Source organism: Pongo pygmaeus, chromosome 1 (genome assembly GCF_028885625.2).
Source record: "Pongo pygmaeus isolate AG05252 chromosome 1, NHGRI_mPonPyg2-v2.0_pri, whole genome shotgun sequence".
In the NCBI taxonomy this organism is placed as follows: Eukaryota; Metazoa; Chordata; class Mammalia; order Primates; family Hominidae; genus Pongo; species Pongo pygmaeus.
The window spans coordinates 183897302-183910403 of NC_072373.2; the positions used below are offsets into that span (position 1 = coordinate 183897302).

Genomic DNA, 13102 nt, shown 5'->3' on the forward strand with positions numbered 1-13102 from the left:
ATTGTATGGAAGTCACCTAGTATGGTGCCTGTCATGTAATGGGTGCTGAATACATGGTATTCAGCTGAATACATGCTGGACAGTAGGTGTAGTGTCTCACTGGATCACCACCCATCAGCCAGGTGCTTTCAGCCCACTCTCCTTAGCTTCAGCCCTTCATTAGAGGGCTGGGCTGGAAGTGATGTGAAGAGGAAATCCAGGGTTGGGTTTTATATGGAACTGAGCCAGCTAGAGGCTTTGGTGCCCCCTCTGCCCTTCTGCTCCCACCTCAACACTTCTCTCTCTGTAATCCAGAGAGTTGGTTAGGAGTCCTGTTACTCTGGTATTTTGCAGATATTGACAGTTGTGGGGGATGGCAACTCAGATTGCATGAAGCGAAGCCGTGGGAGAGGGAAGCTCTGTGAACAGGAGCTGTCAGAGCCCGGCACATGCTTAGAAAGTGCATGTGGTCTCTTGTAATGTGGTCCCAGAGTAATTGAATTACTTGGTTCCTTTTGTATCCTCTTCATGGGTACCCCTGTGCTCTTCCTGAGACACTGCTCGGAAACCTTGGTGGACATCATTGCCTACTATATAGAGCAGTGGTGTCCAATCTTTTGGCTTCTCTGGGCCGCATTGGAAGAAGAAGAACCGTCTTGGGCCACACATAAAATACACTAACACTAACAATAGCTGATGAGCTTGAAAAAAAATTGCAAAAAAATCTCAGTGTTTTAAGAACGTTTATGAATTTGTGTTGGACCACATTCAGAGCCATCCAGGGCCGCGGGTTGGACAAGCTTGATGTAGAGTTTGGACTCCCGCCTCAGACAAGTTCCTCCACAATTTGTTCCCACACCTCTCCCCTCCCTGTTTCCCTTGGTTTTCCCAAACCTGCAATCTGTGGTCCAGTCAAAATAAACTAGTTGTCTCTGTTTCTCCTGTTTTTTGAGATGGAGTCTCACTTTGTCACCCACGCTGGAGTGCAGTGGCGCAATCTCGGCTCACTGCAACCTCCACTTCCCAGGTTCAAGTGATTCTCCTGCCTCAGCCTCCTGAGTAGCTGGAATTACAGGCATGAGCCACCACACCCGGCTAATTTTTGTGTTTTTAGTAGAGACGGGGTTTCGCCCTGTTGGCCAGGCTGGATTCAAACTTCTGACCTCAGATGATCTGCCTGCCTCGGCCTCCCAAAGTGCTGGGATTACAGGTGTGAGCCAGCGTGCCCGGCCAAATCTCTGTTTCTCAAACACTCCCTGAATGTTCCTGCTCAAGCCTTTGCTTATATTCTCTCTTCCTGGATTTCCCTCCTCCTCCTCATCTTTCAAGGCTTATATCTCATGTGGCCTCCATGGTGAAGCTTTTCTGAGCCTTCTGCTGGATTAGTTGTTCCCCTTTCTGTCTTCTGTAGCAAAGGCTGACTCTCTAATATAGCTCTCATCATAGTCTGCCTAGGGATATGTACACTCCATATGTACTCTGAGTACGTGGGTGGCAAGGGACCATGTCTCTTTCCTTCCTCCTCTGTCCAGCATAGGGCCAGCACATAGTAGGCCTCTTCAGTGTTTGTGGTTAAGTGAGTCAGTGACTTTTTTATTTACTAGCTTTGGCCCTTGTTTTATGAGCTGTCAGGTTCAGAATGGGACTTTGTGTTTTTCCTTCTCTTTGTGCCTAAGGAGGGCCCTAGTTTAGATTGATGCCCTAATTACAGGCATCAAAAACAAGAAAGTACAAGAATTCTGCACAAGCAAGGATTTTTCATTGCAGCCATTGTTTTCAGGCTCTTGTCTTGCCTTGACTGTGAGTTTTGTTGGAAGGTAGGTAATGCTCTGTTCAGAGACCTGCACTGGGTGTATTAATAGTACAGTTCAAACAGGGGAAAGCTCACAGGTGGTTTTCTAATCAGTTACTCTGCCCTTGGCCTTGGGAACAGTGGTTCCTCCCATCTGGGGACCAGCAGCTATAAATGCACATTTTCCGTTGCCAACAGCCTCAGCATGTGGAAGAGAAAGTTATTTCTTGATCATAGAAAAGTTTACATGGTTGAAGATAGAAGGAGCTTGGAAACCAACCATCTGGTTCTGCCACTTTCATTTTATAGATGGGGAAAGGACTTGGTCAAGATTACGCAAGGAGGCCAGTGTGTGGCTCACGCCTGTAATCCCAACACTTGGGGAGGCCGAGGCGGGTGGATCACCTGAGGTCAGAAGTTTGAGACCAGCCTGACCAACATGGTGAAACCTCATCTCTACTAAAAATACAAAAATTAGCTGTGCATCATGGTGGGCGCCTGTAATCCCAACTATTTGGGAGGCTGAGTCAGGAGAATCGCTTGAACCCAGGAGGCAGAGGTTGCAGTGAGCTGAGATTGTGCCATTGCACTCCAGCCTGGGCGAAAGAGTGAGACTCCATCTCAAAAAAAAGAGATTACACAAGGAATCAGTCAGTAGTGGAGATAGTTCTAGAAGTGAAATGTCATGACTCTGTTTTTTCCAGTCTACTACGTTGTTAATACAACATCTAACATTTATTGCACACTTGCTGTGTTCCAGACACTGTTTTTAGTGTTTTTAGCTCTATGTTATAGCTTGGAAACTAAGGCAGATCATTCATATCTATTTTTTAATTCCACAACTCTGGGTTTTAGTGTGGTTTTAATGGCAGTCACCTCCTACCCAGTGGGGTGGAACAGTTCTCCAAAGAGCTTGCTCCCAGATCTCCGTGAGTGAGAAGTGTTGTCCCAGCAATGTCTCCTTGTATGTTGGAGAGAGATCCCAAGAAAAGTCCAGAGTGTATTGGAAGAATGGATGAAGGAATGAAACAAGCCCACACGAGTATTAGTGGATCTTAGTTTAGGAATATTCATGTACTTCAAAAATTGCCTATTTATCAAGTTAGGCAGTAAATGCAGTTCTAGAATGAACTCAGTCCGGGATCTTTCTGTAAAGATTCCCAGTATAGGATGGAAAGATTCAATTCAGTAAGCACATATTGAGCTCTTGCTATGTACAAGACCCTGGTATTGAGAAATATACACAGAGGAAAACAACACATTTCCTGCCCTCCCATAAATAATTGTCTTCTCAGAACCTTCTCCCTCCAGTGTAGTTGGGAAGATAGATAAGTACATAAATAACTGAAATCAGTCTGACTATGGTAAATGTAGTAAGGAATGTAAACAAAGTGGGAGTTTGGGAGAAGGAGAAATCAATCCCAGCATGACCAGAGGATTCCTGAAGGTGGAGAATTTATGCTGGGCCTTGGAGGGAGTTTATTCCTGGAAGAAGGAACAGCTTGAGCAACGGTTGAGAGGCAGAAATGCACAGGTGTAGGGGTGTGTGTGTGTGTGTTGTAGGAGGGGAGAGGAGTTGGTGAGGAGAAGAAATAAGCCGAAGTGGCAGATTTTGGCTAAAATGTAGAGAGTGGAGTAGGGAGCAGAACACTAGCATTTATCAAGTGTCTCCTTTGCTTTCTGGCTTGCAGTATGCTGGATGTTTTACATACTATATTTAATCCTGTAATATAGGCCTATTTATCTCCAATCTAAAGATGAAGAAACCAGACCTCAGAAAGATTAAAGTGACTTCCCCAAGGTTAGATAGATAGTAAGGGCACAGGTTGGTTCAAAACTAGCAGTGCTGAGTTCAGAGGCCCATGTTATCTTCCTTATGCTACGAGGCTCCAGATGCCCTGACTGGCGCTCTGTTTTCTCTGGCAGCAGGACGGAGGTTAGACTGGAGCAAAGATGGTCCCAGAATGGGGACATCAGTGAAGAGGCTTAAATGGTGAATCACTGGCCTAGTTTGGAAGCTGCATGGACTAGGTCTGCTTGATAGGTTTAATAGGTGAGCATTTTGGCAGCACCCTCAGTGCCATAAATCAGTGCATTGCTATCCTTAGCTAGTAGAATCTTAGAACCAGTTTACAGAGGCTGCTGGACCCTGGTATTTCAGGCATGGGTTCTGATGGGAGATTGACAGTTCATTACAAAAGGGTCTGTCGGGGAAGGCAGCCCATTTGGCACATCCTGTCTCTTCATTTTCTCACCCTCAAATTCAACAAGAGTCTGTAAGTAGGAAAGAACACTAACTTGGAGTCCAGAGGCTGGCATTCAAGTCCTGCATCTGCTCATCTGAGAGTCCTCAGTCTGTTTCTTTCCTTTGTATTTGCTGTCAGATTATTCCCTCCTGCAGCCAGTTGTGGTTCACAGAGTGGTTGGGTTGCTTTCCAGAGCCACAGCTGATCTGGGGAAGCCATATCAGAAGCTGGAATAACAGTTACTAGTTATTGGGTGCCTACTGTATGCCAGGCACTGATGCCATGAGCTCCATATACATTAGCTCACTTAATTCCCATTGACAACTCTATGATGTGGGTGTAATTGCCCCCATTTTGTAGATGCTGATAATCAGAGGAGTATTTTGGTTCACTTCTGAGGCCTCAACTCTTGCTAATGTCCTGGCTTGGGACTGTATGAGGAAGAGCTGAGAATATGAACAGGATTCAGAGAGACTAGAGTTTATATTCCAGCCTGTCATCCTTACAGAGAGACAGTAGTTAGCTATATGGACTCTCGAGTCAGACTACCTGGGTTTGAGTCCTGGCTCTGTCACTTGCTACCTGTGTGACTTGGGCAAGTTATTTAATCTTCCTGAGTTTCCGTTTCTTCCTCTGTAAAATGAGAATACAAATATTACTTACCTCATGGGATTGTTATGAGAATTGAGATAAAACAGCACAATGCCTGTCACATAGTAGGTGCTCAATGAATGTGAGCTTTAATAGTAATAATATTAATAAATATATGAATGCCCAGTTTGGTACTGTTTTTATAGAAAGTATATTTATTAGGGCCATTTTCCCTTCCCCCACATTGTTACCTTCTCTTTCTTTCCATTGCCCTGTCAGGAACCTTTGAGATACTAGATTGTTCCAGCACATGGTTGCAATGCATAACATGGCAGCAAGTGCCTGTAGGAAATGGGTCAATAAAAATCAGTGGCTCGTTAGAAAATCTTACCTGACTTGTGTTTTCACCTCTCTCCACAGTAAACAGGAACAGAGCAGCACATGTATTACTTTTTTCACAGCCTTCAACAAGAGTGCCAAGCAAGACCCCTCCAATTCACTTGCCAAAAGTACAATAACAATATCTCTGAAAAAGTGATGCCTAATTTGGTTCTTCTTTCTGTCCAGCTTAAACCCTTCGGGCCTTAACGTAAGCCATTTCTTCTTGTTCCATTTTCCATGAATATGGAAAAGTTTCTTCTGATTTTAAAGGGAGGATGAGATCAAGATTTTCTCATGAGAACCTTTTCCAGTTAGGCCTCATCTTCTCTTCTCCTGGCTAAACAGCCTTGGTCTCTTTAACCTCACTCTTAAAACCTATTTTCCATTGCTTGGATCACATTGGTCATGCCTCTTTTCTTTCTCTTCGGTTTTTCTGCCTTGTGGCAGTGACCCAGACTGTACTCGGTCTTCTAATAAGAGTCCAGCTAAAACAGCTTAAGGGAAGAATAACTTCAGCTGTTTCCATCCATTCATTAACAATTATGAAGTGGTTGCCCCATGCCAGAGCCTCTGCTAGGTATAGGGGACCCAGAGATGAAGGAGACATAGTCTCTACCCTGTCCCTAGCTCACAGTCTAGGGGAAGATGTGTAATAAAATGTTACAGGTGATTTACTTATGCACAAGTGTGGGAAGCTGGGAATTGGTTAGAGCAATCAGGTGGAAATACAGTCCCTTTTGACTAGACTGCAGGTTAAGACTCCCATAGAGGGGTGGTCTGGGACAAGGTGATGGAGGCCCTGAGTGACAGCACAGAAGCTTGGTTACTCCAGAGGCAGTGGACACCCATTAGAAGTTTTAGAGCAAGGAAGTGACAGGTCGAGATCTGGCTTTTTGGACCAAGGGTAGAGATACCATAAACCTTAGCCTTACCTGTGCCTCACTGATGTTTTCTGTCTTGAAAGTAATGTGATGGATCTTTTGTTTGTATACATGGTGATTTTTTTTTTTTTTTTGCTCTAAAACTTCTGTAGAAAGTCTAGTTCTTAAGCACTGAAGAAATTTCATTCCCAGTACAGCAAGAAATTCATGAACAGTTGAGAGAGAATTGGGTGCCTCGCCAGACCCAGCCTACATAAGACCCAGCTGCAGGCCGATGGATCTGTGTAGGTTTGGTCTGGCCATGGTCACCCTTCCCCACCGCAGCACTATACCAGCAGGTGGTACAGGAATGAGGAGAGGGCTCCAGGGTCCATCTGGGTAGTTGGTAAAGAATGCTAAGAATCTTTAAGAACTGTGAGAGTCAGAAGTAATTTTTGAGGAGGAAAAAGGGACCAGAGGAATTTTAAATGGTGCCAGAAGGAATTAGGGCTAACCAGGCACTTAGAATCCTGTGGCAGGTATCTGAAAACCTCCACATTCTCTCTCTGCCTTTGTATTTGCTGTCAGTTTATTCCTTCCTGTGGCCAATTGTGGTTCACAGAGTGGCTGGGTTGCTTTCCAGAGCTGCAGTTGATCTGGAGAAGCCATGTCAGAAGCTGGAATAAGAGTTACTATTGAGTGCCTACTGTATGCCAGATACTGGTGCCATGAGCTCTATATACATTAGCTCACTTAATTGCCATGACAACTCTGTGATATAGATGTTATTGCCCCATTTTATAGATGATGGTAGTAAAGCTCAGAGAGGTTGAATTTTATGTCCAAGGCTACCCGGCTGGTAGATGGTAGGGCCAGAACTGGAACCTAGGACCTAATGCCCAAAAGCCCTATGCTTTCTACTTCCCCAGCCTAAGGTGGCTCCATGTGGCAAAATAACCCAAAGTCCATAAGGAATTCTGAGGGTTTTTTTTTTCTACTGTAGGCCAAGGGTTGGCAAACTATGGCCCACAGGCCATGTTTGACTCACCGCCTGTTTTTGTGTGGATGCAAACTAAGAGTACTTTTTACATTTTTACGTGGTTGGGGACAAGTCAAGAAAAGATCAATATTTTATGACATGTGAAAATCATATGAAATTTAAATTTCAGTGTCCAAAAATAAAGTTTTATTGACATATAGCGACAATCATTGATTTACATATTGTCTACTGCTTTCTCTCTACAAATGCAAAATTGAGTCATAACAAAGATCATGTGACACACAAAGCTTAAAATACTTACCATCTGGCACTTTACAGAAAAAAAATTGCCAACTCCTACCATAGGTAACAAGAAGGGACCAGGTGGGGGTCTAAACCTATGACAAGACTAAAGACACAATGAAAGCTCAAGGCCAGGCGCGGTGGCTCACGCCCACAATCCCAGCACTTTGGGAGGCTGAGAGAGGCAAATCACTTGAGCTCAGGAGCTCAATACCAGTCTGGGCAACATGGTGAGACCCTGTGTCTACAAAAAATACAAAAATTAGGCGTGGTGGCTCGTGCCTGTAGTCTCAGCTACTTGGGAGGCTGAGGTGGGAGGATCACTTGAGCCTGGCAGGTGGAGGCTGCAGTGAGCCAAGATCATGCCACTGCACTCCAGCCTGGCTAATGGAGCCAGATCCTGTCGTTGAATGGTGTTCAAGCCTGTCCCTGGAAGTGTGGTAGTAGAAGTGAAGAAAGAGAGCATACCCTGAGTTTCCTTAGGCTCTGGAAACAGTTTCACTGGGTTTCAGATTTGTTTGGGAATAAAGAGCATAGTAGGAAGGACTATCCAGTGTGCTAACATCTTTATTGGATGTTAAAGAGATATTTGGTGTATTAAGTAATTCATTCAGATTCACTAGAGCCCATTTTTGCCAGATACTGTGTTAGATGCTGGTAATGCAAAGATGAAAAAGATAAGTGCTTGCCTTTGAGGAATAACTGGCAGGATGACGTGATCTGATAGGGAAGAAGAGAAATCAGAGGAAGGAGGCAGTGGGTGGGGGTTGGGCACAAGTCCCGCTTGGGACATGTGGTTTGAGGTCATGGTGAAACACACCCAACTTCCAGTTAGAAAGCCTTTTTAGAAATTTTGGCTCAGAATTCAGAGTTAAACTGCATTTTCAGAGCTTTTCCACCGAGAAAAGGGGAAATGCATGTTTATTTCATAGGGCAGTTGACAAAGCAACTTTGACTTGTATAGCTAGAGCCATGGTATTAAAATAACAGTGAACATAGAGGAAATGAAGTCATCAGATTGAAAACTAGCAATAATTATGTATTCGACAAAAAACCTTGTTCCCATTCATGCCACCTCCCACTCTCAGCGTCTACTTTATCTTTCGGGCTCTGTTACCTCTTGCCTGTGAGACTTGGACTTGACCACTAGGAGAGGGAGCCCAGCTCATTTCTCTAAAAATGTGGATAGCAGAGGAGTGCCTCGCTCTGTCACCCAGGCTGGAGTGCAGTGGCATGATCTTGGCTCATTGCAGTCTCAACCTCCTGGGCTCAAGCAATCCTCCCGCCTCAGCCTCCCAAGCAGCTACAGGTGTGTGCCACCACGCCTGGCTAATTTTAGTATTTTTGTAGGGTTGGGTTTCACCATGTTGCCCAGGCTGGTCTCGAACTTCTGAGCTCAGTCAATCCACCTGCCTCAGCCTCCCAAAGTGCTGGGATTACAGGCATGAGCCACCACGCCTGGCCTGTCAACTTTTACCTTTTGCCTGAGACTCCTCAGAGCAGAGGTGTCGATCTCTATCATCCAGGTCCAGTTATATCTTTTTGGGTCTGGAATCCCATAATGGAAACAGAATCAGACCTTTGTTAAATCTTCCAGTGCTTAATGGCAGTGGGGATAGAGAGGAATTAGAAGCCACCCCTTCCCAAATAATCATTGCTAATAATTTGGCCAGCCTGGGCAACATAACGAGACTCTATCTCTACAAAAAATTTAATTCAAATGTCTGATTTTAAAGACAGGAAACCTGTGATTGCTGTGTGTATATCTACTTAGTGGGGTAACTCATAGGTTTGGGGCACGTTCAGATTGATCTTTCTCTTTTCTGGTCCTTTTAAAGAAGTCAGCATTTTGATTTCCTTTCTATTTCTGCTTTTTCAGGGTTTCCATGTCAGAGGCTAATGGAGAACTGAAGATTGCCAGCTACGCACAAAGGCCATTGAGACACTTCGTGTAGCTAGAAGACACCAATTCCCTGACAGGGGCTTTATTTCATTTGGGATTTCAAGTTTACAGACGGTATCTTCTCAAAATTTGGAAAAACCTATAGGTAAGATTGGGTGTACATTTTAGTTATCCTTTTAGATTACTTCAAATTGAAATGATCTGATACATCCAGAGGAAGGGGCGGGTAAGAGACCTTAGTTTTCAGCACTTAGTTGGTTAGCTAGGAATAGCGGAGCTGCCCTGGTACGACTCAGATAACACTTAGTAGGAGGAACACATTTCTACAGAATGACATGGCAGGGTCATAAGGAAAACATGTAACTAAAACGTATTTATTTACTTTTTTTTTTCAGATAGAGTCTCCCTCTGTCGCCCAGGCTGGAGTGCAGTGGTGCAATCTCGGCTCACGGCAACCTCTGCCTCCCAGGTTCAAGCGATTCTCCTGCCTCAGCTTCCTGAGTAGCTGGGATTACAGGCGTGCACCACCACACCCAGCTAATTTTTGTTTTTAGTAGAGACAGGTTTCACCATGTTAGCCAGGCTGGCCTCAAACTCCTGACCTCAAGTGATCTGCCTGCCTTGGCCTTTCAAAGTGCTGGGATTACAGGCATGAGCCACTGCGCCTGGCCAGATCTATTTAATTATGAAATTAAAACAACTACTTCATAACAAAACAAGATAAAATACAGCAGAAGTGTATGAAGACCCTCTTTGCCTGGCTCCATACTAGGCAGTGGGGATAGAGAGTAATTAGACACTGTCCCTCCCCAAATAACCATTGCTAATAATTTGGCCAGCCTGGGCAACATAGCAAGACTATCTCTACAAAGAATTTAAAAACTGGCCAAGCATGGTCGTACATGCCTGTAGTGCCAGCTACTTGGAAGGCTGAGGCAAGAGGATTGCTTGAACCCGGGAGGCGGAGGCTGCAGTGAGCCGAGATTGTGCCACTGCACTCCAGCCTGGGTGACAGAGCGAGACCCTAGCTCAAAACATAATAATAATTTGAGATGTATCTTTTCAGGTTTTTTAACGTATATATGATATATATGATGACATTTTGAAGTGTTCTGTTTTACACTGTCACCGGAGGTTTTGTCATGCCATTATGAATAATGCCTCATTTGCAGATTTGGGTCAGATGAAGGCTGAGTGAGAGTGATTTTAGCCTGATGAGTGAGTTTTCATAGTCCCTGGTGGCCGTGTGTCACCCTTCTTCATCTGAAGGTCCCCGGTGGTGCCATTGTCTTTCCCTGCTCCCCATCCCCAGCCAGCTCCGCTTCCTGAATTCTCCCCGTCTTTGATGGTCCTGCTGTTCTTATGGTGACCTGACTTTGGTTAATAAACATGTAATCATGAGTATATGAGGCCCGCCTCTTCCTGGCTGCATGCTAGGCAGTGGGGATACAGAGGAATTAAACACTGTCCCTTCCTTCAAGGAGGGCTGTAGTTTTTGCCCCCATCTTCTTCAGTCATTTGGTAAGACTAGGACCAGTTCTGCGTCGATAGCTTCATTCCCTCACTCTGTTACATACCTCACCTCCTCTTGCTTGCTCTCCCTGCTCTCCCTGTCTCCATTGTAGGCCTTTCTCACCCTGCCCCAGGCTGTTCCAGCAGCCTCTTTCAGCCCTCACTCTTGCTCTAGCCTCCAGTTTGTTCTTCGTATCACAGTCAGTTCCGTGGCCCCCAGGCATAGCTCCAGTCACACCCAGTCCCTCCCCATTGCCTAGGCCAGCGTTTTGCAGCGTACACTGCAGACCATGGGGGTCCCCAAAACTCCTTTAGGAATCTGCACAGTCAAAATGATTTTTGTAATAGTACTAAGATGCTATCTGTTGCTAGAAAGCAACAATGAGTAAGACTATTGGTGCCTTGGTCAAGGTGGTGATGCTGAACTATGCCAGTAGCCACTATATTCTCCACTGCTATGTACTCCCAGGTTTTTGTTTTTGTTTTTATTTTGAGATGGAGTCTCACTTTGTCGCCCAGGCTGGACTGCAACAGCACGACCTCGGCTCACTGCACCCTCCGCCTCCCGGGTTCAAGTGATTCTCCTGCTTCAGTCTCCTGAGTAACTGAGATTAGAGACACCTGCCACCACAACCAGCTAATTTTTGTATTTTTAATAGAGACAGAGTTTTGCCATGTTCGCCAGGCTGGTCTCGAACTCCTGACCTCAGGTGGTCTGCCCACCTCAGCCTCGCAAAGTGCTGGGATTACAGGCATGAGCCACCACACCCGGCTTTTTTTTAATGCCATTTTCACACAAGAATGTCTTTGATGAAGTAGCAAAAATTGTCAGTTTTATTGAATTTCAACCCTGAGAACAGATCTCTTTAATATTCTGTGTAACAAAATAGAAATGCTCATAAAGTACTTCTGCGGCAAACCGAAGTATAGCACTTGACTCAAGGAAAAGCACGTGTGGGATCCCTTGAATGGCAAGCGAAACTAGCCACTAGTTTCATTTTTACGTGAAACAATGGCTGTGTTGGGTGCTGAGGCTGGAAGGTAGACAGGGGCTTGGGGTTAGAGAGCCTCGTGGGCTGCGTTTGTGCTTGGGGGCCTTGAGCGCAGCCCACCTTTGTCAGCTTTCTACACGCTGCTCCCCACTCCCATGCAGCCCTTTCCTCCTGCTTGCTCTTTCTTCAGCACACACTTCCTTCTCCCCTTCCATATCCTTCCTCTTGTTCCTTCCACCAGGAGATGCAGTGACAGCTCTGAAGGCTGCCTGTGATCCCAGAATCAGAACGGAGGGAGAAGATGGACTGGAGTTGTGACCTTTTGTCTCTAGGACTCTCAGGCCCCCAGTCCTGTCTGAGGCCTGTGGGGGATCCCTTGCTGGCACCCTAGCAGGCCTCACCTGCCAGTTTCATTGCAGCGGAGTGAGATGCTGCCACCTGCATGCTGCGGCCCAGCCTCCCTTCACACCGGACTCTTGGGGAAAGAATACCTTAGCCGCTTGCAGTATCGCTATGGACAGACGGTCCTTTGATTGAGCTGACTTTACAAGTGGCTCCTTTTATCTGTCATGTGTTAAATCTGACTAGTGTCTGTTTGAGTGTACCCTTTCCTTGTCCCCGCATAATGATGGTGCCACAAAACCAAATCTTCCCACTAATGGGTCAGGCAGAAGAACGTAGCCTGTCCCTGACACCAGAACTGCCATGAAATAATGTGGGTGGACTTTGGTTGGTAGCTCATCTTTCATAAGACGACAAAATACAAGGCAAGCTCAGAGCAAGAAGAAGAAACTTCTGATAAATGAAGTTTTCGATTAATAGGATGATGATAATGTGGTAATAATGCTTTCATATTTCCAGAAGCTAGGGCAGTGCTGCCCAACCTTTTCACATCATAGCACACGCTGAAAATGATACTGTTCTGCACACCTGAGTAACAGCGAGTGACTGGAGGCCTGATGAGGGGATCAATACCTCATTCACAGCACATCAGCAGGGAAGCTCTGTGCTAAGGTTTATAAACAAGAGCATTCTCATTGGTGCCTGGCTACTTTTACTAGCTACCCCTTCTGCCTTTCAGCATTAAGGTTTAAATACAGTGTAATGGTTAAAAGCTTGACTATCTAGATGTAGATCTCAGCTCTGCCACTTACGAGCTATGCGACCTTGAGCAAATCATTTAATCTCTTTGTACTTCAGTTTCTTCGTCTGTAAAATCTGGATACTTAGCTCATAAAGTAGTGATGATTAAATAAGTTAGTATATGTAAAGTGTAGCGTTGGTAAAGTGCTTAGAATGCTGCCTGGCCTACAGTAAGCAGCATGTGTGTGTGAGTAATGTCACTACTAGGAGTAGTCATGTGGACTCTAACTCTAATATTGCTCCGGCTACTACTTCAAAGATGTAAATGTTCTGGGGTCAGTCTCCCCAGGCACCCCCTCATTGCCTCCTCTGTCTCACATTTCTTAGTCTTGGCCACTTCCTTAAGAGTGCCCATGACACTTCCTTTCAGTCCCTCAGTTCCTGATCATTTTCTCCGTTCTCCATTTGTTTTGGAATGCTC

At 45.3% G+C, this 13102-nt stretch overlaps 1 protein-coding gene across 6 annotated transcripts in view; it reads left to right on the top strand.

Moving 5' to 3' along the window:
- MKNK1 (MAPK interacting serine/threonine kinase 1) overlaps positions 1-13102 on the top strand; it is a 46189-nt gene that overhangs the window by 821 nt on the left and 32266 nt on the right. For 2 of the 6 annotated variants that reach the window (XM_054489188.2, XM_054489237.2), the window contains exons 2-3: positions 9011-9179; positions 9430-9503. The gene's annotated coding sequence lies outside the window, so the exon portion shown is untranslated. Of the gene's footprint in view, positions 1-9010; positions 9180-9429; positions 9504-9940; positions 12553-13102 lie in introns of those variants that run through there. The other 4 variants (XM_054489183.2, XM_063665027.1, XM_054489193.2 and 1 more) reach the window with 2 other exon arrangements.